General features: G+C 44.8%; 66 pseudogenes; all 66 read left to right on the forward strand.

Annotated features, from left to right (window-relative positions):
- The first annotated feature begins 128 nt into the window (after nt 1–128).
- LOC140082205 (5S ribosomal RNA) lies at nt 129–247 on the forward strand (annotated as a pseudogene).
- A 259-nt stretch (nt 248–506) lies between these two features.
- Nucleotides 507–625, forward strand: LOC140096190 (5S ribosomal RNA; annotated as a pseudogene).
- Nucleotides 626–1,261: 636 nt separating this feature from the next.
- On the forward strand, nt 1,262–1,380 carry LOC140082822 (5S ribosomal RNA; annotated as a pseudogene).
- A 259-nt stretch (nt 1,381–1,639) lies between these two features.
- On the forward strand, nt 1,640–1,758 carry LOC140094101 (5S ribosomal RNA; annotated as a pseudogene).
- Nucleotides 1,759–1,828: 70 nt separating this feature from the next.
- On the forward strand, nt 1,829–1,947 carry LOC140089824 (5S ribosomal RNA; annotated as a pseudogene).
- Nucleotides 1,948–2,017: 70 nt separating this feature from the next.
- Nucleotides 2,018–2,136, forward strand: LOC140095627 (5S ribosomal RNA; annotated as a pseudogene).
- A 70-nt stretch (nt 2,137–2,206) lies between these two features.
- On the forward strand, nt 2,207–2,325 carry LOC140091676 (5S ribosomal RNA; annotated as a pseudogene).
- Nucleotides 2,326–2,584: 259 nt separating this feature from the next.
- Nucleotides 2,585–2,703, forward strand: LOC140083760 (5S ribosomal RNA; annotated as a pseudogene).
- Nucleotides 2,704–2,773: 70 nt separating this feature from the next.
- On the forward strand, nt 2,774–2,892 carry LOC140083959 (5S ribosomal RNA; annotated as a pseudogene).
- Nucleotides 2,893–3,151: 259 nt separating this feature from the next.
- Nucleotides 3,152–3,270, forward strand: LOC140096191 (5S ribosomal RNA; annotated as a pseudogene).
- Nucleotides 3,271–3,906: 636 nt separating this feature from the next.
- On the forward strand, nt 3,907–4,025 carry LOC140082823 (5S ribosomal RNA; annotated as a pseudogene).
- Nucleotides 4,026–4,284: 259 nt separating this feature from the next.
- Nucleotides 4,285–4,403, forward strand: LOC140094102 (5S ribosomal RNA; annotated as a pseudogene).
- Nucleotides 4,404–4,473: 70 nt separating this feature from the next.
- Nucleotides 4,474–4,592, forward strand: LOC140089825 (5S ribosomal RNA; annotated as a pseudogene).
- A 70-nt stretch (nt 4,593–4,662) lies between these two features.
- LOC140092798 (5S ribosomal RNA) lies at nt 4,663–4,781 on the forward strand (annotated as a pseudogene).
- Nucleotides 4,782–4,851: 70 nt separating this feature from the next.
- Nucleotides 4,852–4,970, forward strand: LOC140091677 (5S ribosomal RNA; annotated as a pseudogene).
- A 259-nt stretch (nt 4,971–5,229) lies between these two features.
- Nucleotides 5,230–5,348, forward strand: LOC140083761 (5S ribosomal RNA; annotated as a pseudogene).
- A 70-nt stretch (nt 5,349–5,418) lies between these two features.
- LOC140094180 (5S ribosomal RNA) lies at nt 5,419–5,537 on the forward strand (annotated as a pseudogene).
- A 70-nt stretch (nt 5,538–5,607) lies between these two features.
- LOC140093919 (5S ribosomal RNA) lies at nt 5,608–5,726 on the forward strand (annotated as a pseudogene).
- Nucleotides 5,727–5,795: 69 nt separating this feature from the next.
- Nucleotides 5,796–5,914, forward strand: LOC140093553 (5S ribosomal RNA; annotated as a pseudogene).
- A 259-nt stretch (nt 5,915–6,173) lies between these two features.
- Nucleotides 6,174–6,292, forward strand: LOC140096978 (5S ribosomal RNA; annotated as a pseudogene).
- A 258-nt stretch (nt 6,293–6,550) lies between these two features.
- LOC140097209 (5S ribosomal RNA) lies at nt 6,551–6,669 on the forward strand (annotated as a pseudogene).
- A 70-nt stretch (nt 6,670–6,739) lies between these two features.
- LOC140097210 (5S ribosomal RNA) lies at nt 6,740–6,858 on the forward strand (annotated as a pseudogene).
- Nucleotides 6,859–6,928: 70 nt separating this feature from the next.
- LOC140091362 (5S ribosomal RNA) lies at nt 6,929–7,047 on the forward strand (annotated as a pseudogene).
- Nucleotides 7,048–7,117: 70 nt separating this feature from the next.
- Nucleotides 7,118–7,236, forward strand: LOC140079849 (5S ribosomal RNA; annotated as a pseudogene).
- Nucleotides 7,237–7,494: 258 nt separating this feature from the next.
- LOC140096628 (5S ribosomal RNA) lies at nt 7,495–7,613 on the forward strand (annotated as a pseudogene).
- Nucleotides 7,614–7,872: 259 nt separating this feature from the next.
- Nucleotides 7,873–7,991, forward strand: LOC140097211 (5S ribosomal RNA; annotated as a pseudogene).
- Nucleotides 7,992–8,061: 70 nt separating this feature from the next.
- LOC140081731 (5S ribosomal RNA) lies at nt 8,062–8,180 on the forward strand (annotated as a pseudogene).
- Nucleotides 8,181–8,250: 70 nt separating this feature from the next.
- Nucleotides 8,251–8,369, forward strand: LOC140096976 (5S ribosomal RNA; annotated as a pseudogene).
- A 70-nt stretch (nt 8,370–8,439) lies between these two features.
- Nucleotides 8,440–8,558, forward strand: LOC140097720 (5S ribosomal RNA; annotated as a pseudogene).
- Nucleotides 8,559–9,004: 446 nt separating this feature from the next.
- Nucleotides 9,005–9,123, forward strand: LOC140096629 (5S ribosomal RNA; annotated as a pseudogene).
- A 70-nt stretch (nt 9,124–9,193) lies between these two features.
- On the forward strand, nt 9,194–9,312 carry LOC140084132 (5S ribosomal RNA; annotated as a pseudogene).
- A 70-nt stretch (nt 9,313–9,382) lies between these two features.
- Nucleotides 9,383–9,501, forward strand: LOC140091678 (5S ribosomal RNA; annotated as a pseudogene).
- A 259-nt stretch (nt 9,502–9,760) lies between these two features.
- On the forward strand, nt 9,761–9,879 carry LOC140094627 (5S ribosomal RNA; annotated as a pseudogene).
- Nucleotides 9,880–9,949: 70 nt separating this feature from the next.
- LOC140092594 (5S ribosomal RNA) lies at nt 9,950–10,068 on the forward strand (annotated as a pseudogene).
- A 70-nt stretch (nt 10,069–10,138) lies between these two features.
- On the forward strand, nt 10,139–10,257 carry LOC140082824 (5S ribosomal RNA; annotated as a pseudogene).
- A 447-nt stretch (nt 10,258–10,704) lies between these two features.
- Nucleotides 10,705–10,823, forward strand: LOC140094759 (5S ribosomal RNA; annotated as a pseudogene).
- Nucleotides 10,824–10,893: 70 nt separating this feature from the next.
- On the forward strand, nt 10,894–11,012 carry LOC140089984 (5S ribosomal RNA; annotated as a pseudogene).
- Nucleotides 11,013–11,270: 258 nt separating this feature from the next.
- LOC140085431 (5S ribosomal RNA) lies at nt 11,271–11,389 on the forward strand (annotated as a pseudogene).
- A 70-nt stretch (nt 11,390–11,459) lies between these two features.
- LOC140089985 (5S ribosomal RNA) lies at nt 11,460–11,578 on the forward strand (annotated as a pseudogene).
- An 824-nt stretch (nt 11,579–12,402) lies between these two features.
- Nucleotides 12,403–12,521, forward strand: LOC140094639 (5S ribosomal RNA; annotated as a pseudogene).
- Nucleotides 12,522–12,780: 259 nt separating this feature from the next.
- Nucleotides 12,781–12,899, forward strand: LOC140091679 (5S ribosomal RNA; annotated as a pseudogene).
- A 259-nt stretch (nt 12,900–13,158) lies between these two features.
- LOC140094651 (5S ribosomal RNA) lies at nt 13,159–13,277 on the forward strand (annotated as a pseudogene).
- Nucleotides 13,278–14,101: 824 nt separating this feature from the next.
- Nucleotides 14,102–14,220, forward strand: LOC140094663 (5S ribosomal RNA; annotated as a pseudogene).
- A 259-nt stretch (nt 14,221–14,479) lies between these two features.
- LOC140092334 (5S ribosomal RNA) lies at nt 14,480–14,598 on the forward strand (annotated as a pseudogene).
- Nucleotides 14,599–14,856: 258 nt separating this feature from the next.
- LOC140098184 (5S ribosomal RNA) lies at nt 14,857–14,975 on the forward strand (annotated as a pseudogene).
- A 70-nt stretch (nt 14,976–15,045) lies between these two features.
- Nucleotides 15,046–15,164, forward strand: LOC140091680 (5S ribosomal RNA; annotated as a pseudogene).
- A 259-nt stretch (nt 15,165–15,423) lies between these two features.
- Nucleotides 15,424–15,542, forward strand: LOC140084144 (5S ribosomal RNA; annotated as a pseudogene).
- Nucleotides 15,543–15,989: 447 nt separating this feature from the next.
- On the forward strand, nt 15,990–16,108 carry LOC140085432 (5S ribosomal RNA; annotated as a pseudogene).
- Nucleotides 16,109–16,744: 636 nt separating this feature from the next.
- LOC140094676 (5S ribosomal RNA) lies at nt 16,745–16,863 on the forward strand (annotated as a pseudogene).
- Nucleotides 16,864–17,310: 447 nt separating this feature from the next.
- On the forward strand, nt 17,311–17,429 carry LOC140079463 (5S ribosomal RNA; annotated as a pseudogene).
- Nucleotides 17,430–17,687: 258 nt separating this feature from the next.
- LOC140098401 (5S ribosomal RNA) lies at nt 17,688–17,806 on the forward strand (annotated as a pseudogene).
- Nucleotides 17,807–17,876: 70 nt separating this feature from the next.
- LOC140094363 (5S ribosomal RNA) lies at nt 17,877–17,995 on the forward strand (annotated as a pseudogene).
- A 70-nt stretch (nt 17,996–18,065) lies between these two features.
- LOC140088074 (5S ribosomal RNA) lies at nt 18,066–18,184 on the forward strand (annotated as a pseudogene).
- A 70-nt stretch (nt 18,185–18,254) lies between these two features.
- On the forward strand, nt 18,255–18,373 carry LOC140102235 (5S ribosomal RNA; annotated as a pseudogene).
- A 262-nt stretch (nt 18,374–18,635) lies between these two features.
- Nucleotides 18,636–18,754, forward strand: LOC140092565 (5S ribosomal RNA; annotated as a pseudogene).
- A 629-nt stretch (nt 18,755–19,383) lies between these two features.
- On the forward strand, nt 19,384–19,502 carry LOC140092823 (5S ribosomal RNA; annotated as a pseudogene).
- A 70-nt stretch (nt 19,503–19,572) lies between these two features.
- On the forward strand, nt 19,573–19,691 carry LOC140098235 (5S ribosomal RNA; annotated as a pseudogene).
- A 69-nt stretch (nt 19,692–19,760) lies between these two features.
- Nucleotides 19,761–19,879, forward strand: LOC140086533 (5S ribosomal RNA; annotated as a pseudogene).
- A 259-nt stretch (nt 19,880–20,138) lies between these two features.
- Nucleotides 20,139–20,257, forward strand: LOC140096310 (5S ribosomal RNA; annotated as a pseudogene).
- A 69-nt stretch (nt 20,258–20,326) lies between these two features.
- LOC140094689 (5S ribosomal RNA) lies at nt 20,327–20,445 on the forward strand (annotated as a pseudogene).
- Nucleotides 20,446–20,515: 70 nt separating this feature from the next.
- Nucleotides 20,516–20,634, forward strand: LOC140095444 (5S ribosomal RNA; annotated as a pseudogene).
- A 447-nt stretch (nt 20,635–21,081) lies between these two features.
- LOC140097048 (5S ribosomal RNA) lies at nt 21,082–21,200 on the forward strand (annotated as a pseudogene).
- Nucleotides 21,201–21,461: 261 nt separating this feature from the next.
- On the forward strand, nt 21,462–21,580 carry LOC140097829 (5S ribosomal RNA; annotated as a pseudogene).
- Nucleotides 21,581–21,652: 72 nt separating this feature from the next.
- Nucleotides 21,653–21,771, forward strand: LOC140081762 (5S ribosomal RNA; annotated as a pseudogene).
- A 70-nt stretch (nt 21,772–21,841) lies between these two features.
- On the forward strand, nt 21,842–21,960 carry LOC140087930 (5S ribosomal RNA; annotated as a pseudogene).
- Nucleotides 21,961–22,032: 72 nt separating this feature from the next.
- On the forward strand, nt 22,033–22,151 carry LOC140078678 (5S ribosomal RNA; annotated as a pseudogene).
- The last annotated feature ends 1,661 nt before the right edge of the window (nt 22,152–23,812 follow it).

The following is a 23,812-nucleotide window of genomic DNA, read 5'->3' on the forward strand; positions in this document are numbered from 1 at the left end:
TAAAGCTTGGCAAGTACCAGCATGGGAGACTGGCTGGGAATCCCAAGTTCTGTTGACCATTTTTAACCTGAAAATTGTGTTAGTTTCTCTAAGAGATAGTAAAAGAAGGTTCAAATTGAACAGCTTCTGTCAACGGCCATTCTAAGCTGGTTGTGCCTGCTCTCGTCAGATCGCAGCAGCAATGCAGCTTAAGGCTTGGCAAGTACCAGCATGGGAGACTGGCTGGGAATCCCAAGTTCCGTTGACCTTTTTGAACCTGAAAATTGTGTTAGTTTCTCTATGAGATAGCAAAAGAAGGTTCAAATTGAACAGCTGCTGTCAACGGCCATTCTAAGCTGATTGTGCGAGCTCTTGTCAGATCGCAGCAGCGATGCAGCTTAAGGCTTGGCAAGTACCAGCATGGGAGACTGGCTGGGAATCCCAAGTTCTGTTGACCTTTTTGAACCTGAAAATTGTGTTAGTTTCTCTATGAGATAGTAAAAGAAGGTTCAAATTGAACAGCTGCTGTCAACGGCCATTCTAAGCTGAATGTGCCTGCTCTCGTCAGATCACAGCAGCAATGCAGCTTAAGGCTTGGCAAGTACCAGCATGGGAGACTGGCTTGGAACCCCAAGTTCCGTTGACCTTTTTGAACCTGAATATTGTGTTAGTTTCTCTATGAGATAGTAAAAGAAGGTTCAAATTGAACAGCCGCTGTCAACGGCCATTCTAAGCTGAATGTGCGTGCTCTTGTCAGATCGCAGCAGAGATGCAGCTTAAGGCTTGGCAAGTGACAGCATGGGAGACTGGCTGGGAATCCCAAGTTCTCGTGACCTTTTTGAACCTGAAATTGTGTTAGTTTCTCTATGAGATAGTAAAAGAAGGTTCAAATTGAACAGCTGCTGTCAACGGCCATTCTAAGCTGAATGTGCCTGCTCTTGTCAGATTGCAGCAGCAATGCAGCTTAAGGCTTGGCAAGTACCAGCATGGGAGACTGGCTGGGAATCCCAAGTTCTGGTGACCTTTTTGAACCTGAAAATTGTGTTAGTGTCTTTATGAGATAGTAGAAGAAGTTTCAAATCAAACAACTGCTGTCAACGGCCATTCTAAGCTGAATGTGTGTACTCTTGTCAGATCGCAGCAGCGATGCAGCTTAAGGCTTGGCAAGTACCAGCATGGGAGACTGGATGGGAATCCCAAGTTCTGTTGACCTTTTTGAACCTGAAAATTGTGTTAGTTTCTCTATGAGATAGTAAAAGAAGGTTCAAATTGAACAGCTGCTGTCAATGGCCATTCTAAGCTGAATGTGCCTGCTCTCGTCAGATCGCAGCAGCAATGCAGCTTAAGGCTTGGCAAGTACCAGCATGGGAGACTGGCTGGGAATCCCAAGTTCCGTTGACCTTTTTGAACCTGAAAATTGTGTTAGTTTCTCTATGAGATAGTAAAAGAAGGTTCAAATTGAAAAGCTGCTGTCAACGGCCATTCTAAGCTGAATGTGCGTGCTCTTGTCAGATCGCAGCAGCGATGCAGCTTAAGGCTTGGCAAGTACCAGCATGGGAGACTGGCAGGGAATCCCAAGTTCTGTTGACCTTTTTGAACCTGAAAATTGTGTTAGTTTCTCTATGAGATAGTAAAAGAAGGTTCAAATTGAACATCTGCTGTCAACGGCAATTCTAAGCTGAATGTGCCTGCTCTCGTCAGATCGCAGCAGCAATGCAGCTTAAGGCTTGGCAAGTACATGCATGGGAGACTGGCTGGGAATCCCAAGTTCCGTTGACCTTTTTGAACCTGAAAATTGTGTTAGTTTCTCTATGAGATAGCAAAAGAAGGTTCAAATTGAACAGCTGCTGTCAACGGCCATTCTAAGCTGAATGTGCCTGCTCTTGTCAGATCGCAGCAGCGATGCAGCTTAAGGCTTGGCAAGTACCAGCATGGGAGACTGGCTGGGAATCCCAAGTTCTGTTGACCATTTTTAACCTGAAAATTGTGTTAGTTTCTCTAAGAGATAGTAAAAGAAGGTTCAAATTGAACAGCTGCTGTCAACGGCCATTCTAAGCTGATTGTGCCTGCTCTTGTCAGATCGCAGTAGCAATGCAGCTTGAGGCTTGGCAAGTACCAGCATGGGAGACTGGCTGGGAATCCCAAGTTCCGTTGACCTTTTTGAACCTGAAAATTGTGTTAGTTTCTCTATGAGATAGTAAAAGAAGGTTCAAATTGAACAGCTGCTGTCAATGGCCATTCTAAGCTGAATGTGCCTGCTCTCGTCAGATCGCAGCAGCAATGCAGCTTAAGGCTTGGCAAGTACCAGCATGGGAGACAGGCTGGGAATCCCAAGTTCCGTTGACCTTTTTGAACGTGAAAATTGTGTTAGTTTCTCTATGAGATAGCAAAAGAAGGTTCAAATTAAACAGCTGCTGTCAACGGCCATTGTAAGCTGATTGTGCGAGCTCTTGTCAGATCGCAGCAGCAATGCAGCTTAAGGCTTGGCAAGTACCAGCATGGGAGACTAGATGGGAATCCCAAGTTCTGTTGACCTTTTTGAACCTGAAAATTGTGTTAGTTTCTCTATGAGATAGTAAAAGAAGGTTCAAATTGAACAGCTGCTGTCAATGGCCATTCTAAGCTGAATGTGCCTGCTCTCGTCAGATCGCAGCAGCAATGCAGCTTAAGGCTTGGCAAGTACCAGCATGGGAGACTGGCTGGGAATCCCAAGTTCTGTTGACCTTTTTGAACCTGAAAATTGTGTTAGTTTCTCTATGAGATAGTAAAAGAAGGTTCAAATTGAACAGCTGCTGTCAACGGCAATTCTAAGCTGAATGTGCCTGCTCTCGTCAGATCGCAGCAGCAATGCAGCTTAAGGCTTGGCAAGTACCAGCATGGGAGACTGGCTGGGAATCCCAAGTTCCGTTGACCTTTTTGAACCTGAAAATTGTGTTAGTTTCTCTATGAGATAGCAAAAGAAGGTTCAAATTGAACAGCTGCTGTCAACGGCCATTCTAAGCTGATTGTGCGAGCTCTTGTCAGATCGCAGCAGCGATGCAGCTTAAGGCTTGGCAAGTACCAGCATGGGAGACTGGCTGGGAATCCCAAGTTCTGTTGACCTTTTTGAACCTGAAAATTGTGTTAGTTTCTCTATGAGATAGTAAAAGAAGGTTCAAATTGAACAGCTGCTGTCAACGGCCATTCTAAGCTGAATGTGCCTGCTCTCGTCAGATCACAGCAGCAATGCAGCTTAAGGCTTGGCAAGTACCAGCATGGGAGACTGGCTTGGAACCCCAAGTTCCGTTGACCTTTTTGAACCTGAATATTGTGTTAGTTTCTCTATGAGATAGTAAAAGAAGGTTCAAATTGAACAGCCGCTGTCAACGGCCATTCTAAGCTGAATGTGCGTGCTCTTGTCAGATCGCAGCAGAGATGCAGCTTAAGGCTTGGCAAGTGACAGCATGGGAGACTGGCTGGGAATCCCAAGTTCTCGTGACCTTTTTGAACCTGAAATTGTGTTAGTTTCTCTATGAGATAGTAAAAGAAGGTTCAAATTGAACAGCTGCTGTCAACGGCCATTCTAAGCTGAATGTGCCTGCTCTTGTCAGATTGCAGCAGCAATGCAGCTTAAGGCTTGGCAAGTACCAGCATGGGAGACTGGCTGGGAATCCCAAGTTCTGGTGACCTTTTTGAACCTGAAAATTGTGTTAGTGTCTTTATGAGATAGTAGAAGAAGTTTCAAATCAAACAACTGCTGTCAACTGCCATTCTAAGCTGAATGTGTGTACTCTTGTCAGATCGCAGCAGCGATGCAGCTTAAGGCTTGGCAAGTACCAGCATGGGAGACTGGATGGGAATCCCAAGTTCTGTTGACCTTTTTGAACCTGAAAATTGTGTTAGTTTCTCTATGAGATAGTAAAAGAAGGTTCAAATTGAACAGCTGCTGTCAATGGCCATTCTAAGCTGAATGTGCCTGCTCTCGTCAGATCGCAGCAGCAATGCAGCTTAAGGCTTGGCAAGTACCAGCATGGGAGACTGGCTGGGAATCCCAAGTTCCGTTGACCTTTTTGAACCTGAAAATTGTGTTAGTTTCTCTATGAGATAGTAAAAGAAGGTTCAAATTGAAAAGCTGCTGTCAACGGCCATTCTAAGCTGAATGTGCGTGCTCTTGTCAGATCGCAGCAGCGATGCAGCTTAAGGCTTGGCAAGTACCAGCATGGGAGACTGGCAGGGAATCCCAAGTTCTGTTGACCTTTTTGAACCTGAAAATTGTGTTAGTTTCTCTATGAGATAGTAAAAGAAGGTTCAAATTGAACATCTGCTGTCAACGGCAATTCTAAGCTGAATGTGCCTGCTCTCGTCAGATCGCAGCAGCAATGCAGCTTAAGGCTTGGCAAGTACATGCATGGGAGACTGGCTGGGAATCCCAAGTTCCGTTGACCTTTTTGAACCTGAAAATTGTGTTAGTTTCTCTATGAGATAGCAAAAGAAGGTTCAAATTGAACAGCTGCTGTCAACGGCCATTCTAAGCTGAATGTGCCTGCTCTTGTCAGATCGCAGCAGCGATGCAGCTTAAGGCTTGGCAAGTACCAGCATGGGAGACTGGCTGGGAATCCCAAGTTCTGTTGACCATTTTTAACCTGAAAATTGTGTTAGTTTCTCTAAGAGATAGTAAAAGAAGGTTCAAATTGAACAGCTGCTGTCAACGGCCATTCTAAGCTGATTGTGCCTGCTCTTGTCAGATCGCAGTAGCAATGCAGCTTAAGGCTTGGCAAGTACCAGCATGGGAGACTGGCTGGGAATCCCAAGTTCCGTTGACCTTTTTGAACCTGAAAATTGTGTTAGTTTCTCTATGAGATAGTAAAAGAAGGTTCAAATTGAACAGCTGCTGTCAATGGCCATTCTAAGCTGAATGTGCCTGCTCTCGTCAGATCGCAGCAGCAATGCAGCTTAAGGCTTGGCAAGTACCAGCATGGGAGACAGGCTGGGAATCCCAAGTTCCGTTGACCTTTTTGAACGTGAAAATTGTGTTAGTTTCTCTATGAGATAGCAAAAGAAGGTTCAAATTAAACAGCTGCTGTCAACGGCCATTGTAAGCTGATTGTGCGAGCTCTTGTCAGATCGCAGCAGCAATGCAGCTTAAGGCTTGGCAAGTACCAGCATGGGAGACTAGATGGGAATCCCAAGTTCTGTTGACCTTTTTGAACCTGAAAATTGTGTTAGTTTCTCTATGAGATAGTAAAAGAAGGTTCAAATTGAACAGCTGCTGTCAATGGCCATTCTAAGCTGAATGTGCCTGCTCTCGTCAGATCGCAGCAGCAATGCAGCTTAAGGCTTGGCAAGTACCAGCATGGGAGACTGGCTGGGAATCCCAAGTTCTGTTGACCTTTTTGAACCTGAAAATTGTGTTAGTTTCTCTATGAGATAGTAAAAGAAGGTTCAAATTGAACAGCTGCTGTCAACGGCAATTCTAAGCTGAATGTGCCTGCTCTCGTCAGATTGCAGCAGCAATGCAGCTTAAGGCTTGGCAAGTACCAGCATGGGAGACTGGCTGGGAAACCCAAGTTCCGTTGACCTTTTTGAACCTGAAAATTGTGTTAGTTTCTCTATGAGATAGTAAAAGAAGGTTCAAATTGAACAGCTGCTGTCAACGGCCATTCTAAGCTGAATTTGCCTGCTCTCGTCAGATCACAGCAGCAATGCAGCTTAAGGCTTGGCAAGTACCAGCATGGGAGACTGGCTGGGAATTCCAAGTTCCGTTGACCTTTTTGAACCTGAAAATGTGTTAGTTTCTCTATGAGATAGTAAAAGAAGGTTCAAATTGAACAGCTGCTGTCAATGGTTATTCTAAGCTGAATGTGCCTGCTCTCGTCAGATCGCAGCAGCAATGCAGCTTAAGGCTTGGCAAGTACCAGCATGGGAGACAGGCTGGGAATCCCAAGTTCCGTTGACCTTTTTGAACGTGAAAATTGTGTTAGTTTCTCTATGAGATAGCAAAAGAAGGTTCAAATTGAACAGCTGCTGTCAACGGCCATTCTAAGCTGATTATGCGAGCTCTTGTCAGATCGCAGCAGCGATGCAGCTTAAGGCTTGGCAAGTACCAGCATGGGAGACTGGCTGGGAATCCCAAGTTCTGTTGACCTTTTTGAACCTGAAAATTGTGTTAGTTTCTCTATGAGATAGTAAAAGAAGGTTCAAATTGAACAGCTGCTGTCAACGGCCATTCTAAGCTGAATTTGCCTGCTCTCGTCAGATCGCAGCAGCAATGCAACTTAAGGCTTGGCAAGTACCAGCATGGGAGACTGGCTGGGAATTCCAAGTTTCGTTGACCTTTTTGAACCTGAAAATGTGTTAGTTTCTCTATGAGATAGTAAAAGAAGGTACAAATTGAACAGCTGCTGTCAGCGGCAATTCTAAGCTGAATGTGCCTGCTCTCGTCAGATCGCAGCAGCAATGCAGCTTAAGGCTTTGCAAGTACCAGCATGGGAGACTGGCTGGGAATCCCAAGTTCCGTTGACCTTTTTGAACCTGAAAATTGTGTTAGTTTCTCTATGAGATAGCAAAAGAAGGTTCAAATTGAACAGCTGCTGTCAACGGCCATTCTAAGCTGAATGTGCGTGCTCTTGTCAGATCGCAGCAGCGATGCAGCTTAAGGCTTGGCAAGTACCAGCATGGGAGACTGGCTGGGAATCCCAAGTTCTGTTGACCTTTTTGAACCTGAAAATTGTGTTAGTTTCTCTATGAGATAGCAAAAGAAGGTTCAAATTGAAAAGCTGCTGTCAACGGCCATTCTAAGCTGAATGTGCGTGCTCTTGTCAGATCGCAGCAGCGATGCAGCTTAAGGCTTGGCAAGTACCAGCATGGGAGACTGGCTGGGAATCCCAAGTTCTGTTGACCTTTTTGAACCTGAAAATTGTGTTTGTTTCTCTATGAGATAGTAAAAGAAGGTTCAAATTGAACATCTGCTGTCAACGGCAATTCTAAGCTGAATTTGCCTGCTCTCGTCAGATCGCAGCAGCAATGCAGCTTAAGGCTTGGCAAGTACCAGCATGGGAGACTGGCTGGGAATCCCAAGTTCCGTTGACCTTTTTGAACCTGAAAATTGTGTTATTTTCTCTATGAGATAGCAAAAGAAGGTTCAAATTGAACAGCTGCTGTCAACGGCCATTCTAAGCTGAATGTGCCTGCTCTCGTCAGATCGCAGCAGCAAAGCAGCTTAAGGCTTGGCAAGTACCAGCATGGGAGACTGGATGGGAATCCCAAGTTCTGTTGACCTTTTTTAACCTGAAAATTGTGTTAGTTTCTCTATGAGATAGTAAAAGAAGGTTCAAATTGAACAGCTGCTGTCAACGGCCATTCTAAGCTGAATTTGTCTGCTCTCGTCAGATCGCAGCAGCAATGCAACTTAAGGCTTGGCAAGTACCAGCATGGGAGACTGGCTGGGAATTCCAAGTTCTGTTGACCTTTTTGAACCTGAAAATGTGTTAGTTTCTCTATGAGATAGTAAAAGAAGGTTCAAATTGAACAGCTGCTGTCAACGGCAATTCTAAGCTGAATGTGCCTGCTCTCGTCAGATCGCAGCAGCAATGCAGCTTAAGGCTTTGCAAGTACCAGCATGGGAGACTGGCTGGGAATCCCAAGTTCCGTTGACCTTTTTGAACCTGAAAATTGTGTTAGTTTCTCTATAAAATAGCAAAAGAAGGTTCAAATTGAACAGCTGCTGTCAACGGCCTCTCTAAGCTGAATGTGCCTGCTCTCGTCAGATTGCAGCAGCAATGCAGCTTAAGGCTTTGCAAGTACCAGCATGGGAGACTGGCTGGGAATCCCAAGTTCCGTTGACCTTTTTGAACCTGAAAATTGTGTTAGTTTCTCTATGAGATAGCAAAAGAAGGTTCAAATTGAACAGCTGCTGTCAACGGCCATTCTAAGCTGAATGTGCGTGCTCTTGTCAGATCGCAGCAGCGATGCAGCTTAAGGCTTGGCAAGTACCAGCATGGGAGACTGGCTGGGAATCCCAAGTTCTGTTGACCATTTTTAACCTGAAAATTGTGTTAGTTTCTCTAAGAGATAGTAAAAGAAGGTTCAAATTGAACAGCTGCTGTCAACGGCCATTCTAAGCTGATTGTGCCTGCTCTCGTCAGATCGCAGCAGCAATGCAGCTTAAGGCTTGGAAAGTACCAGCATGGGAGACTGGCTGGGAATCCCAAGTTCCGTTGACCTTTTTGAACCTGAAAATTGTGTTAGTTTCTCTATGAGATAGCAAAAGAAGGTTCAAATTGAACATTTGCTGTCAACGGCAATTCTAAGCTGAATGTGCCTGCTCTCGTCAGATCGCAGCAGCAATGCAGCTTAAGGCTTAGCAAGTACCAGCATGGGAGACTGGCTGGGAATCCCAAGTTCCGTAGACCTTTTTGAACCTGAAAATTGTGTTAGTTTCTCTATGAGATAGCAAAAGAAGGTTCAAATTGAACAGCTGCTGTCAATGGCCATTCTAAGCTGAATGTGCCTGCTCTCGTCAGATCGCAGCAGCAATGCAGCTTAAGGCTTGGCAAGTACCAGCATGGGAGACTGGATGGGAATCCCAAGTTCTGGTGACTCTTTTGAACCTGAAAATTGTGTTAGTTTCTCTATGAGATAGTAGTAGAAGGTTCAAATTGAACAACTGCTGTCAACGGCCATTCTAAGCTGAATGTGTGTTCTCTTGTCAGATCGCAGCAGCGATGCAGCTTAAGGCTTGGCAAGTACCCGCATGGGAGACTGGATGGGAATCCCAAGTTCTGTTGACCTTTTTTAACCTGAAAATTGTGTTAGTTTCTCTATGAGATAGTAAAAGAAGGTTCAATTGAACAGCTTCTGTCAACGGCCATTCTAAGCTCAATTTGCCTGCTCTCGTCAGATCGCAGCAGCAATGCAACTTAAGGCTTGGCAAGTACCAGCATGGGAGACTGGCTGGGAATTCCAAGTTCCGTTGACCTTTTTGAACCTGAAAATGTGTTAGTTTCTCTATGAGATAGTAAAAGAAGGTTCAAATTGAACAGCTGCTGTCAACGGCAATTCTAAGCTGAATGTGCCTGCTCTCGTCAGATCGCAGCAGCAATGCAGCTTAAGGCTTTGCAAGTACCAGCATGGGAGACTGGCTGGGAATCCCAAGTTCCGTTGACCTTTTTGAACCTGAAAATTGTGTTAGTTTCTCTATGAGATAGCAAAAGAAGGTTCAAATTGAACAGCTGCTGTCAACGGCCATTCTAAGCTGAATGTGCCTGCTCTCGTCAGATCGCAGCAGCAATGCAGCTTAAGGCTTGGAAAGTACCAGCATGGGAGACTGGCTGGGAATCCCAAGTTCCGTTGACCTTTTTGAACCTGAAAATTGTGTTAGTTTCTCTATGAGATAGTAAAAGAAGGTTCAAATTGAACAGCTGCTGTCAATGGCCATTCTAAGCTGAATGTGCCTGCTCTCGTCAGATCGCAGCAGCAATGCAGCTTAAGGCTTGGCAAGTACCAGCATGGGAGACAGGCTGGGAATCCCAAGTTCCGTTGACCTTTTTGAACGTGAAAATTGTGTTAGTTTCTCTATGAGATAGCAAAAGAAGGTTCAAATTGAACAGCTGCTGTCAACGGCCATTGTAAGCTGATTGTGCGAGCTCTTGTCAGATCGCAGCAGCGATGCAGCTTAAGGCTTGGCAAGTACCAGCATGGGCGACTGGCTGGGAATCCCAAGTTCTGTTGACCTTTTTGAACCTGAAAATTGTGTTAGTTTCTCTATGAGATAGTAAAAGAAGGTTCAAATTGAGCAGCTGCTGTCAACGGCCATTCTAAGCTGAATGTGCCTGCTCTCGTCAGATCGCAGCAGCAATGCAGCTTAAGGCTTGGCAAGTACCAGCATGGGAGACTGGCTGGGAATCCCAAGTTCCGTTGACCTTTTTGAACCTGAAAATTGTGTTAGTTTCTCTATGAGATAGCAAAAGAAGGTTCAAATTGAACAGCTGCTGTCAACGGCCATTCTAAGCTGAATGTGCCTGCTCTCGTCAGATCGCAGCAGCAATGCAGCTTAAGGCTTTGCAAGTACCAGCATGGGAGACTGGCTGGGAATCCCAAGTTCCGTTGACCTTTTTGAACCTGAAAATTGTGTTAGTTTCTCTATGAGATAGCAAAAGAAGGTTCAAATTGAACAGCTGCTGTCAATGGCCATTCTAAGCTGAATGTGCCTGCTCTCGTCAGATCGCAGCAGCAATGCAGCTTAAGGCTTGGCAAGTACCAGCATGGGAGACTGGCTGGGAATCCCAAGTTCCGTTGACCTTTTTGAACCTGAATTTTGTGTTAGTTTCTCTATGAGATAGTAAAAGAAGGTTCAAATTGAAAAGCTGCTGTCAACGGCCATTCTAAGCTGAATGAGCGTGCTCTTGTCAGATCGCAGCAAAGATGCAGCTTAAGGCTTGGCAAGTGACAGCATGGGAGACTGGCTGGGAATCCCAAGTTCTGGTGACCTTTTTGAACCTGAAATTGTGTTAGTTTCTCTATGAGATAGTAAAAGAAGGTTCAAATTGAACAGCTGCTGTCAACGGCCATTCTAAGCTGAATGTGCGTGCTCTTGCCAGGTCGCAGCAGCGATGCAGCTTAAGGCTTGGCAAGTACCAGCATGGGAGACTGGCTGGGAATCCCAAATTCCGTTGACCTTTTTGAACCTGAAAATTGTGTTAGTTTCTCTATGAGATAGTAAAAGAAGGTTCAAATTGAACAGCTGCTGTCAACGGCCGTTCTAAGCTGAATGTGCCTGCTCTCGTCAGATTGCAGCAGCAATGCAGCTTAAGGCTTGGCAAGTACCAGCATGGGAGACTGGCTGGGAATCCCAAGTTCCGTTGACCTTTTTGAACCTGAAAATTGTGTTAGTTTCTCTATGAGATAGTAAAAGAAGGTTCAAATTGAACAGCTGCTGTCAACGGCCATTCTAAGCTGAATGTGCCTGCTCTTGTCAGATCGCAGCAGCAATGCAGCTTAAGGCTTGGCAAGTACCAGCATGGGAGACTGACTGGGAATCCCAAGTTCTGTTGACCTTTTTGAACCTGAAAATGTGTTAGTTTCTCTATGAGATAGTAAAAGAAGGTTCAAATTGAACAGCTGCTGTCAGCGGCCATTCTAAGCTGAATGTGCGTGCTCTTGTCAGATCGCAGCAGCGATGCAGCTTAAGGCTTGGCAAGTACCAGCATGGGAGACTAGCTTAGAATCCCAAGTTCTGTTGACCTTTTTGAACCTGAAAATTGTGTTAGTTTCTCTATGAGATAGTAAAAGAAGGTTCAAATTGAACAGCTGCTGTCAACGGCCGTTCTAAGCTGAATGTGCCTGCTCTCGTCAGATCGCAGCAGCAATGCAGCTTAAGGCTTGGCAAGTACCAGCATGGGAGACTGGCTGGGAATCCCAAGTTCCGTTGACCTTTTTGAACCTGAAAATTGTGTTAGTTTCTCTATGAGATAGTAAAAGAAGGTTCAAATTGAACAGCTGCTGTCAACGGCCATTCTAAGCTGAATGTGCCTGCTCTTGTCAGATCGCAGCAGCAATGCAGCTTAAGGCTTGGCAAGTACCAGCATGGGAGACTGACTGGGAATCCCAAGTTCTGTTGACCTTTTTGAACCTGAAAATGTGTTAGTTTCTCTATGAGATAGTAAAAGAAGGTTCAAATTGAACAGCTGCTGTCAGCGGCCATTCTAAGCTGAATGTGCGTGCTCTTGTCAGATCGCAGCAGCGATGCAGCTTAAGGCTTGGCAAGTACTAGCATGGGAGACTAGCTTAGAATCCCAAGTTCTGGTGACCTTTTTGAACCTGAAAATTGTGTTAGTTTCTCTATGAGATAGTAGAAGAAGGTTCAAATTGAACAACTGCTGTCAACGGCCATTCTAAGCTGAATGTGCGTGCTCTTGGCAGATCGCAGCAGCGATGCAGCTTAAGGCTTGGCAAGTACCAGCATGGGAGACTGGCTGGGAATCCCAAGTTCTGTTGACCTTTTTGAACCTGAAAATTGTGTTAGTTTCTCTATGAGATAGTAAAAGAAGGTTCAAATTGAACAGCTGCTGTCAACGGCCATTCTAAGCTGAATGTGCCTGCTCTCGTCAGATCGCAGCAGCAATGCAGCTTAAGGCTTGGCAAGTGACAGCATGGTTGACTGGCTGGGAATTCCAAGTTCTGGTGACCTTTTTGAACCTGAAATTGTGTTAGTTTCTCTATGAGATAGTAAAAGAAGGTTCAAATTGAACAGCTGCTGTCAGCGGCCATTCTAAGCTGAATGTGCGTGCTCTTGTCAGATCGCAGCAGCGATGCAGCTTAAGGCTTGGCAAGTACCAGCATGGGAGACTAGCTTAGAATCCCAAGTTCTGTTGACCTTTTTGAACCTTAAAATTGTGTTAGTTTCTCTATGAGATAGTAAAAGAAGGTTCAAATTGAACAGCTGCTGTCAACGGCCATTCTAAGCTGAATGTGCCTGCTCTCGTCAGATCGCAGCAGCAATGCAGCTTAAGGCTTGGCAAGTACCAGCATGGGAGACTGGCTGGGAATCCCAAGTTCCGTTGACCTTTTTGAACCTGAAAATTGTGTTAGTTTCTCTATGAGATAGTAAAAGAAGGTTCAAATTGAACAGCTGCTGTCAACGGCCGTTCTAAGCTGAATGTGCGTGCTCTTGTCAGATCGCAGCAGCGATGCAGCTTAAGGCTTGGAAAGTACCAGCATGGGAGACTGGCTGGGAATCCCAAGTTCCGTTGACCTTTTTGAACCTGAAAATTGTGTTAGTTTCTCTATGAGATAGTAAAAGAAGGTTCAAATTGAACAGCTGCTGTCAATGGCCATTCTAAGCTGAATGTGCCTGCTCTCGTCAGATCGCAGCAGCAATGCAGCTTAAGGCTTGGCAAGTACCAGCATGGGAGACAGGCTGGGAATCCCAAGTTCCGTTGACCTTTTTGAACGTGAAAATTGTGTTAGTTTCTCTATGAGATAGCAAAAGAAGGTTCAAATTGAACAGCTGCTGTCAACGGCCATTCTAAGCTGATTGTGCGAGCTCTTGTCAGATCGCAGCAGCGATGCAGCTTAAGGCTTGGCAAGTACCAGCATGGGAGACTGGCTGGGAATCCCAAGTTCTGTTGACCTTTTTGAACCTGAAAATTGTGTTAGTTTCTCTATGAGATAGTAAAAGAAGGTTCAAATTGAACAGCTGCTGTCAACGGCCATTCTAAGCTGAATGTGCCTGCTCTCGTCAGATCGCAGCAGCAATGCAGCTTAAGGCTTGGCAAGTACCAGCATGGGAGACTGGCTGGGAATCCCAAGTTCCGTTGACCTTTTTGAACCTGAATTTTGTGTTAGTTTCTCTATGAGATAGTAAAAGAAGGTTCAAATTGAAAAGCTGCTGTCAACGGCCATTCTAAGCTGAATGTGCGTGCTCTTGTCAGATCGCAGCAGAGATGCAGCTTAAGGCTTGGCAAGTGACAGCATGGGAGACTGGCTGGGAATCCCAAGTTCTGGTGACCTTTTTGAACCTGAAATTGTGTTAGTTTCTCTATGAGATAGTAAAAGAAGGTTCAAATTGAACAGCTGCTGTCAACGGCCGTTCTAAGCTGAATGTGCGTGCTCTTGCCAGATCGCAGCAGCGATGCAGCTTAAGGCTTGGCAAGTACCAGCATGGGAGACTGGCTGGGAATCCCAAGTTCTGTTGACCTTTTTGAACCTGAAAATGTGTTAGTTTCTCTATGAGATAGTAAAAGAAGGTTCAAATTGAACAGCTGCTGTCAGCGGCCATTCTAAGCTGAATGTGCGTGCTCTTGTCAGATCGCAGCAGCGATGCAGCTTAAGGCTTGGCAAGTACCAGCATGGGAGACTAGTTTAGAATACCAAGTTCTGTTGACCTTTTTGAACCTGAAAATTGTGTTAGTTTCTCTATGAGATAGTAAAAGAAGGTTCAAATTGAACAGCTGCTGTCAACGGCCGTTCTAAGCTGAATGTGCGTGCTCTTGCCAGATCGCAGCAGCGATGCAGCTTAAGGCTTGGCAAGTACCAGCATGGGAGACTGGCTGGGAATCCCAAATTCCGTTGCCGTTTTTGAACCTGAAAATTGTGTTAGTTTCTCTATGAGATAGTAAAAGAAGGTTCAAATTGAACAGCTGCTGTCAACGGCCATTCTAAGCTGAATGTGCCTGCTCTCGTCAGATCGCAGCAGCAATGCAGCTTAAGGCTTGGCAAGTACCAGCATGGGAGACTGGCTGGGAATCCCAAGTTCCGTTGACCTTTTTGAACCTGAATTTTCTGTTAGTTTCTCTATGAGATAGTAAAAGAAGGTTCAAATTGAAAAGCTGCTGTCAACGGCCATTCTAAGCTGAATGTGCGTGCTCTTGTCAGATCGCAGCAGCGATGCAGCTTAAGGCTTGGCAAGTACCAGCATGGGAGACTAGCTTAGAATCCCAAGTTCTGTTGACCTTTTTGAACCTGAAAATTGTGTTAGTTTCTCTATGAGATAGTAAAAGAAGGTTCAAATTGAACAGCTGCTGTCAACGGCCGTTCTAAGCTGAATGTGCCTGCTCTCGTCAGATCGCAGCAGCAATGCAGCTTAAGGCTTGGCATGTACCAGCATGGGAGACTGGCTGGGAATCCCAAGTTCCGTTGACCTTTTTGAACCTGAAAATTGTGTTAGTTTCTCTATGAGATAGTAAAAGAAGGTTCAAATTGAACAGCTGCTGTCAACGGCCATTCTAAGCTGAATGTGCGTGCTCTTGTCATATCGCAGCAGCAATGCAGCTTAAGGCTTGGCAAGTACCAGCATGGAAGACTGACTGGGAATCCCAAGTTCTGTTGACCTTTTTGAACCTGAAAATGTGTTAGTTTCTCTATGAGATAGTAAAAGAAGGTTCAAATTGAACAGCTGCTGTCAGCGGCCATTCTAAGCTGAATGTGCGTGCTCTTGTCAGATCGCAGCAGCGATGCAGCTTAAGGCTTGGAAAGTACCAGCATGGGAGACTGGCTGGGAATCCCAAGTTCCGTTGACCTTTTTGAACCTGAAAATTGTGTTAGTTTCTCTATGAGATAGTAAAAGAAGGTTCAAATTGAACAGCTGCTGTCAATGGCCATTCTAAGCTGAATGTGCCTGCTCTCGTCAGATCGCAGCAGCAATGCAGCTTAAGGCTTGGCAAGTACCAGCATGGGAGACAGGCTGGGAATCCCAAGTTCCGTTGACCTTTTTGAACGTGAAAATTGTGTTAGTTTCTCTATGAGATAGCAAAAGAAGGTTCAAATTGAACAGCTGCTGTCAACGGCCATTCTAAGCTGATTGTGCGAGCTCTTGTCAGATCGCAGCAGCGATGCAGCTTAAGGCTTGGCAAGTACCAGCATGGCAGACTGGCTGGGAATCCCAAGTTCTGTTGACCTTTTTGAACCTGAAAATTGTGTTAGTTTCTCTATGAGATAGTAAAAGAAGGTTCAAATTGAACAGCTGCTGTCAACGGCCATTCTAAGCTGAATGTGCCTGCTCTCGTCAGATCGCAGCAGCAATGCAGCTTAAGGCTTGGAAAGTACCAGCATGGGAGACTGGCTGGGAATCCCAAGTTCCGTTGACCTTTTTGAACCTGAATTTTGTGTTCGTTTCTCTATGAGATAGTAAAAGAAGGTTCAAATTGAAAACCTGCTGTCAACGGCCATTCTAAGCTGAATGTGCGTGCTCTTGTCAGTTCGCAGCAGAGATGCAGCTTAAGGCTTGGCAAGTGACAGCATGGGAGACTGGCTGGGAATCCCAAGTTCTGGTGACCTTTTTGAACCTGAAATTGTGTTAGTTTCTCTATGAGATAGTAAAAGAAGGTTCAAATTGAACAGCTGCTGTCAACGGCCATTCTAAGCTGAATGTGCGTGCTCTTGCCAGATCGCAGCAGCGATGCAGCTTAAGGCTTGGCAAGTACCAGCATGGCAGACTGGCTGGGAATCCCAAATTCCGTTGACCTTTTTGAACCTGAAAATTGTGTTAGTTTCTCTATGAGATAGTAAAAGAAGGTTCAAATTGAACAGCTGCTGTCAACGGCCGTTCTAAGCTGAATGTGCCTGCTCTCGTCAGATCGCAGCAGCAATGCAGCTTAAGGCTTGGCAAGTACCAGCATGGGAGACTGGCTGGGAATCCCAAGTTCCGTTGACCTTTTTGAACCTGAAAATTGTGTTAGTTTCTCTATGAGATAGTAAAAGAAGGTTCAAATTGAACAGCTGCTGTCAACGGCCATTCTAAGCTGAATGTGCCTGCTCTTGTCATATCGCAGCAGCAATGCAGCTTAAGGCTTGGCAAGTACCAGCATGGGAGACTGGCTGGGAATCCCAAGTTCCGTTGACCTTTTTGAACCTGAAAATGTGTTAGTTTCTCTATGAGATAGTAAAAGAAGGTTCAAATTGAACAGCTGCTGTCAGCGGCCATTCTAAGCTGAATGTGCGTGCTCTTGTCAGATCGCAGCAGCGATGCAGCTTAAGGCTTGGCAAGTACCAGCATGGGAGACTAGCTTAGAATCCCAAGTTCTGGTGACCTTTTTGAACCTGAAAATTGTGTTAGTTTCTCTATGAGATAGTAGAAGAAGGTTCAAATTGAACAACTGCTGTCAACGGCCATTCTAAGCTGAATGTGCGTGCTCTTGTCAGATCGCAGCAGCGATGCAGCTTAAGGCTTGGCAAGTACCAGCATGGGAGACTGGCAGGGAATCCCAAGTTCTGTTGACCTATTTGAACCTGAAAATTGTGTTAGTTTCTCTATGAGATAGTAAAAGAAGGTTCAAATTGAACAGCTGCTGTCAACGGCCATTCTAAGCTGAATGTGCCTGCTCTCGTCAGATCGCAGCAGCAATGCAGCTTAAGGCTTGGCAAGTACCAGCATGGGAGACTGGCTGGGAATCCCAAGTTCCGTTGACCTTTTTGAACCTGAATTTTGTGTTAGTTTCTCTATGAGATAGTAAAAGAAGGTTCAAATTGAAAAGCTGCTGTCAACGGCCATTCTAAGCTGAATGTGCCTGCTCTCGTCAGATCGCAGCAGAGATGCAGCTTAAGGCTTGGCAAGTGACAGCATGGGAGACTGGCTGGGAATCCCAAGTTCTGGTGACCTTTTTGAACCTGAAATTGTGTTAGTTTCTCTATGAGATAGTAAAAGAAGGTTCAAATTGAACAGCTGCTGTCAGCGGCCATTCTAAGCTGAATGTGCGTGCTCTTGTCAGATCGCAGCAGCGATGCAGCTTAAGGCTTGGCAAGTACCAGCATGGGAGACTAGCTTAGAATCCCAAGTTCTGTTGACCTTTTTGAACCTGAAAATTGTGTTAGTTTCTCTATGAGATAGTAAAAGAAGGTTCAAATTGAACAGCTGCTGTCAACGGCCATTCTAAGCTGAATGTGCCTGCTCTCGTCAGATCGCAGCAGCAATGCAGCTTAAGGCTTGGCAAGTACCAGCATGGGAGACTGGCTGGGAATCCCAAGTTCTGTTGACCTTTTTGAACCTGAAAATTGTGTTAGTTTCTCTATGAGATAGTAAAAGAAGGTTCAAATTGAACAGCTGCTGTCAACGGCCATTCTAAGCTGAATGTGCCTGCTCTTGTCATATCGCAGCAGCAATGCAGCTTAAGGCTTGGCAAGTACCAGCATGGGAGACTGACTGGGAATCCCAAGTTCCGTTGACCTTTTTGAACCTGAAAATGTGTTAGTTTCTCTATGAGATAGTAAAAGAAGGTTCAAATTGAACAGCTGCTGTTAACGGCCATTCTAAGCTGAATGTGCCTGCTCTCGTCAGATCGCAGCAGCAATGCAGCTTAAGGCTTGGCAAGTACCACCATGGGAGACTGGGTAGGAATCCCAAGATCCGTTGACCTTTTTGAACCTGAAAATTGAGTTATTTTCTCTATAAGATAGTAAAAGAATGTTCAAATTGAACAGCTGCTGTCAACGGCCATTCTAAGCTGAATGTGCCTGCTCTCGTCAGATCACAGCAGCAATGCAGCTTAAGGCTTGGCAAGTACCAGCATGGGAGACTGGCTGGGAATCTCAAGTTCTGTTGACCTTTTTGAACCTGAAAATTGTGTTAGTTTCTCTATGAGATAGTAAAAGAAGGTTCAAATTGAACAGCTGCTGTCAACGGCCATTCTAAGCTGAATGTGCCTGCTCTCGTCAGATCGCAGCAGCAATGCAGCTTAAGGCTTGGCAAGTACCAGCATGGCAGACTGGCTGGGAATCCCAAGTTCCGTTGACCTTTTTGAACCTGAAAGTTGTGTTAGTTTCTCTATGAGATAGCAAAAGAAGGTTCAAATTTAACAGCTGCTGTCAACGGACATTCTAAGCTGAATGTGCCTGCTCTCGTCAGATCGCAGCAGCAATGCAGCTTAAGGCTTGGCAAGTACCAGCATGGGAGACTGGCTGGGAATCCCAAGTTCTGTTGACCTTTTTTAACCTGAAAATTGTGTTAGTTTCTCTATGAGATAGTAAAAGAAGGTTCAAATTGAACAGCTGCTGTCAACGACCTTTCTAAGCTGAATGTGCGTGCTCTTGTCAGATCGCAGCAGCGATGCAGCTTAAGGCTTGGCAAGTACCAGCATGGGAGACTGGCTGGGAATCCTAAGTTCTGTTGACCTTTTTGAACTTGAAAAGGGATAGTAATTATGGATTATGAGATAGTAAAAGAAGGTTCAATTTGAAATGCTGCTGTCAAAGGCCATTCTAAGCTGAATGTGCCTGCTCTCGTCAGATCGCAGCAGCAATGCAGCTTAAGGCTTGGCAAGTACCAGCATGGGAGACTGGCTGGGAATCCCAAGTTCCGTTGACCTTTTTGAACCTTAAAATTGTGTTAGTTTCTCTATGAGATAGTAAAAGAAGGTTCAAATTGAACAGCTGCTGTCAACGGCCATTCTAAGCTGAATGTGCGTGCTCTTGTCAGATCGCAGCAGCGATGCAGCTTAAGGCTTGGCAAGTACCAGCATGGGAGACTGGCTGGGAATCCCAAGTTCTGGTGTCTTTTTTGAACCTGAAAATTGTGTTAGTTTCTCTATGAGATAGTAGAAGAAGGTTCAAATTGAACAACTGCTGTCAACGGCCATTCTAAGCTGAATGTGTGTGCTCTTGTCAGATCGCAGCAGCGATGCAGCTTAAGGCTTGGCAAGTACCAGCAAGGGAAACTGGTTGGGAATCCCAAGTTCTGGTGACCTTTTTGAACCTGAAAATTGTGTTAGTTTCTCTATGAGATAGTAAAAGAAGGTTCAAATTGAACAGCTGCTGTCAACGGCAATTCTAAGCTGAATGTGCCTGCTCTCGTCAGATCGCAGCAGCTTAAGGCTTGGCAAGTACCAGCTTGGGAGACTGGCTGGGAATCCCAAGTTCCGTTGACCTTTTTGAACCTGAAAATTGTGTTAGTTTCTCTATGAGATAGCAAAAGAATGTTCAAATTGAACAGCTGCTGTCAACGGCCATTCTAAGCTGAATGTGCCTGCTCTCGTCAGATCGCAGCAGCAATGCAGCTTAAGGCTTGGCAAGTACCAGCATGGGAGACTGGCTGGGAATCCCAAGTTCTGGTGACCTTTTCGAACCTGAAAATTGTGTTAGTTTCTCTATGAGATAGTAGAAGAAGGTTCAAATTGAACAGCTGCAGTCAACTGCCATTCTAAGCTGAATGTGCCTGCTCTCATCAGATCGCAGCAGCAATGCAGCTTAAGGCTTGGCAAGTACCAGCATGGGAGACTAGCTGGGAATCCCAAATTCCGTTGACCTTTTTGAACCTGAAATTGTGTTAGTTTCTCTATGAGATAGTAAAAGAAGGTTCAAATTGAACAGCTGCTGTTAACGGCCATTCTAAGCTGAATGTGCCTGCTCTCGTCAGATCGCAGCAGCAATGCAGCTTAAGGCTTGGCAAGTACCAGCATGGGAGACTGGCTGGGAATCTCAAGTTCCGTTGACCTTTTTGAACCTGAAAATTGTGTTAGTTTCTCTATGTGATAGTAAAAGAAGGTTCAAATTGAACAGCTGCTGTCAACGGCCATTCTAAGCTGAATGTGTCTGCTCTCGTCAGATCGCAGCAGCAATGCAGCTTAAGGCTTGGCAAGTACCAGCATGGGAGACTGGGTAGGAATCCCAAGATATGTTGACCTTTTTGAACCTGAAAATTGTGTTAGTTTCTCTATGAGATAGTAAAAGAAGGTTCAAATTGAACAGCTGCTGTCAACGGCCATTCTAAGCTGAATGTGCCTGCTCTCGTCAGATCGCAGCAGCAATGCAGCTTAAGGCTTGGCAAGTACCAGCATGGGAGACTGGCTGTGAATTCCAAGTTCGGTTGACCTTTTTGAACCTGAAAATGTGTTAGTTTCTCTATGAGATAGTAAAAGAAGGTTCAAATTGAACAGCTGCTGTCAACGGCCATTCTAAGCTGAATGTGCCTGCTCTCGTCAGATCGCAGCAGCAATGCAGCTTAAGGCTTGGCAAGTACCAGCATGGGAGACTGGCTGGGAATCCCAAGTTCCGTTGACCTTTTTGAACCTGAAAATTGTGTTAGTTTCTCTATGAGATAGTAAAAGAAGGTTCAAATTGAACAGCTGCTTTCAACGGCCATTCTAAGCTGAATGTGCCTGCTCTTGTCAGATCGCAGCAGCAATGCAGCTTAAGGCTTGGCAAGTACCAGCATGGGAGACTAGCTGGGAATCCCAAGTTCTGTTGACCTTTTTGAACCTAAAAATGTGTTAGTTTCTCTATGAGATAGTAGAAGAAGGTTCAAATTGAACAACTGCTGTCAATGGCCATTCTAAGCTGAATGTGCCTGCTCTTGTCAGATCGCAGCAGCAATGCAGCTTAAGGCTTGGCAAGTACCAGCATGGGAGACTGGCTTGGAATCCCAAGTTCTGGTGACCTTTTTGAACCTGAAAATTGTGTTAGTTTCTATATGAGATAGTAGAAGAAGGTTCAAATTGAACAACTGCTGTCAATGGCCATTCTAAGCTGAATGTGCCTGCTCTTGTCAGATCGCAGCAGCGATGCAGCGTAAGGCTTGGCAAGTACCAGCATGGGAGACTGGCTGAGAATCTCAAGTTCTGTTGACCTTTTTGAACCTGAAAATTGTGTTAGTTTCTCTATGAGATAGTAAAAGAAGGTTCAAATTGAACAGCTGCTGTCAACGGCCATTCTAAGCTGCATGCGCCTGCTCTCGTCAGATCGCAGCAGCAATGCAGCTTAAGGCTTGGCAAGTACCAGCATGGGAGACTGGCTTGGAATCCCAAGTTCTGGTGACCTTTTTGAACCTGAAAATTGTGTTAGTTTCTCTATGAGATAGCAAAAGAAGGTTCAAATTGAACAGCTGCTGTCAACGGCCATTCTAAGCTGAGTGTGCCTGCTCTCGTCACATCTCAGCAGCAATGCAGCTTAAGGCTTGGCAAGTACCAGCATGGGAGACTGGCTGGGAATCCCATGTTCCGTTGACCTTTTTGAACCTGAAAATTGTGTTAATTTCTCTGTCAAAGATGGTAAAAGAAGGTTCAAATTGAACAGCTGCTGTCAATGGCCATTCTAAGCTGAATGTGCCTGCTTTCATCAAATCGCAGCAGCAATGCAGTTTAAGGTTTGGCAAGTACCAGCATGGGAGACTGGCTGGGAATCCCAAGTTCCGTTGACCTTTTTGAACCTGAAAATTGTGTTAATTTTTCTGTCAAAGATGGTAAAAGAAGGTTCAAATTGAACAGCTGCTGTCAACGGCCATTCTAAGCTGAATGTGCCTGCTCTCATCAGATCGCAGCAGCAATGCAGCTTAAGGCTTGGCAAGTACCAGCATGGGAGACTGGCAGGGAATCCCAAGTTCCGTTGACCTTTTTGAACCTGAAAATTGTGTTAGTTTCTCTATGAGATAGTAAAAGAAGGTTCAAATTGAACAGCTGCTGTCAACGGCCATTCTAAGCTGAATGTCCCTGCTCTCATCAGATCGCAGCAGCAATGCAGCTTAAGGCTTGGCAAGTACCAGCATGGGAGACTGGCTGGGAATCCCAAGTTCCATTGACCTTTTTGAACCGGAAAATTGTGTTAGTTTCTCTGTCAAAGATGGTAAAAGAAGGTTCAAATTGAACAGCTGCTGTCAATGGCCATTCTAAGCTGAATGTGCCTGCTCTCGTCAGATCGCAGCAGCAATGCAGCTTAAGGCTCGGCAAGTACCAGAATGGGAGACTGGCTGGGAATTCCAAGTTCCGTTGACCTTTTTGAACCTGAAAATTGTGTTAGTTTCTCTATGAGATAGTAAAAGTAGGTTCAAATTGAAGAGCTGCTGTCAACAGCCATTGGAATCTGAATGTTCCTTCTCTCGTCAGATCGCAGCAGCAATGCAGCTTAAGGCGTGGCAAGTACCAGAATGGGAGACAGACTGGAAATCACAAGTTCCGTTGACCTTTCTGAACCTGAAAATTGTGTTAGTTTCTCTGTCAAAGATGGTAAAAGAAGGTTGAAATTGAACAGTTGCTGTCAACAGCCATTCGAAGCTGAATGCAGCTGCTCTCGTCAGATTGCATCAGCAATGCAGCTTAAGGCTTGGCAAGTACCAGCATGGGAGACTGGCTGGGAATCCCAAGTTCTGTTGACCTTTTTGAACCTGAAAATTGTGTTAGTTTCTCTTTAAGATAGTAAAAGAAAGTAGAAATTAGGCAACTGCTGTCAATGGCCATTCTAAGCTGAATGTGCCTGCTCTTGTTTCTTTTAGATCGGAGTTGAATAGCCTCCTAGCTCATTCAGCAACAGAGATAATCACGATCTTAGCTCTTTTAGCTAGAAATGCATTGAAAACAGTGTGCGTCTTATCATTGAGGTTGTCTTGTTAGGAAAATGAGTTAGGAGACAAAGTAACGGTGTTCCTACATGAAGTTAGTGAGTCTCTCTTAGATTAGAGTTGAATAGCTTCCTAGCTGATTCAGCAACAGAGACAATCACGATCTTAGCTCTTTTAGCAAGAAATGCATGGAAAACAGTGTGCTTCTTATCATTGAGGTTGTCTTGTTAGGAAAATGAGTTAGGAGACAAAGTAACGGTGTTCCTACATGAAGTTAGTGAGTCTCTCTTAAATTAGAGTTGAATAGCCTCCTAGCTCATTCAGCAAAAGAGATAATCACGATCTTAGCTCTTTCAGCTAGAAATGCATTGAAAACAGCGTGCGTCTTATCATTGAGGTTGTTTTGTTAGGAAAATGAGTTAGGAGACAAAATAACGGTGTTTGTACATGAAGTTAGTGTGTCTCTTTTAGATCGGAGTTGAATAGCCTCCTAGCTCATTCAGCAACAGAGATAATCACGATCTTAGCTCTTTTAGCAAGAAATGCATGGAAAACAGTGTGCGTCTTATCATTGAGGTTGTCTTGTTAGGAAATTGAGTTAGGAGAAAAAGTAACAGTGTTCCTACATGAAAATAGTGAGTCTCTCTTAGATTAGAGTTGAATAGCGTCCTAGCTCATTCAGCAACAGAGACAATCACGATCTTAGCTCTTTTAGCAAGAAATGCATGGAAAACAGTGTGCTTCTTATCATTGAGGTTGTCTTGTTAGGAAAATGAGTTAGGAGACAAAATAACGGTGTTTCTACATGAAGTTAGTGTGTCTCTTTTAGATCGGAGTTGAATAGCCTCCTAGCTCATTCAGCAACAGAGATAATCACGATCTTAGCTCTTTTAGCTAGAAATGCATGAAAAAAAGTGTGCGTCTTATCATTGAGGTTGTCTTGTTAGGAAAATGAGTTAGGAGACAAAGTAACGGTGTTCCTACATGAAGTTAGTGAGTCTCTCCTAGATTAGAGTTGAATAGCGTCCTAGCTCATTCAGCAACAGAGACAATCACGATCTTAGCTCTTTTAGCTAGAAATGCATTGAAAACAGTGTG

This window comes from Engystomops pustulosus, chromosome 9 (genome assembly GCF_040894005.1).
Source record: "Engystomops pustulosus chromosome 9, aEngPut4.maternal, whole genome shotgun sequence".
Taxonomy (NCBI): domain Eukaryota; kingdom Metazoa; phylum Chordata; class Amphibia; order Anura; family Leptodactylidae; genus Engystomops; species Engystomops pustulosus.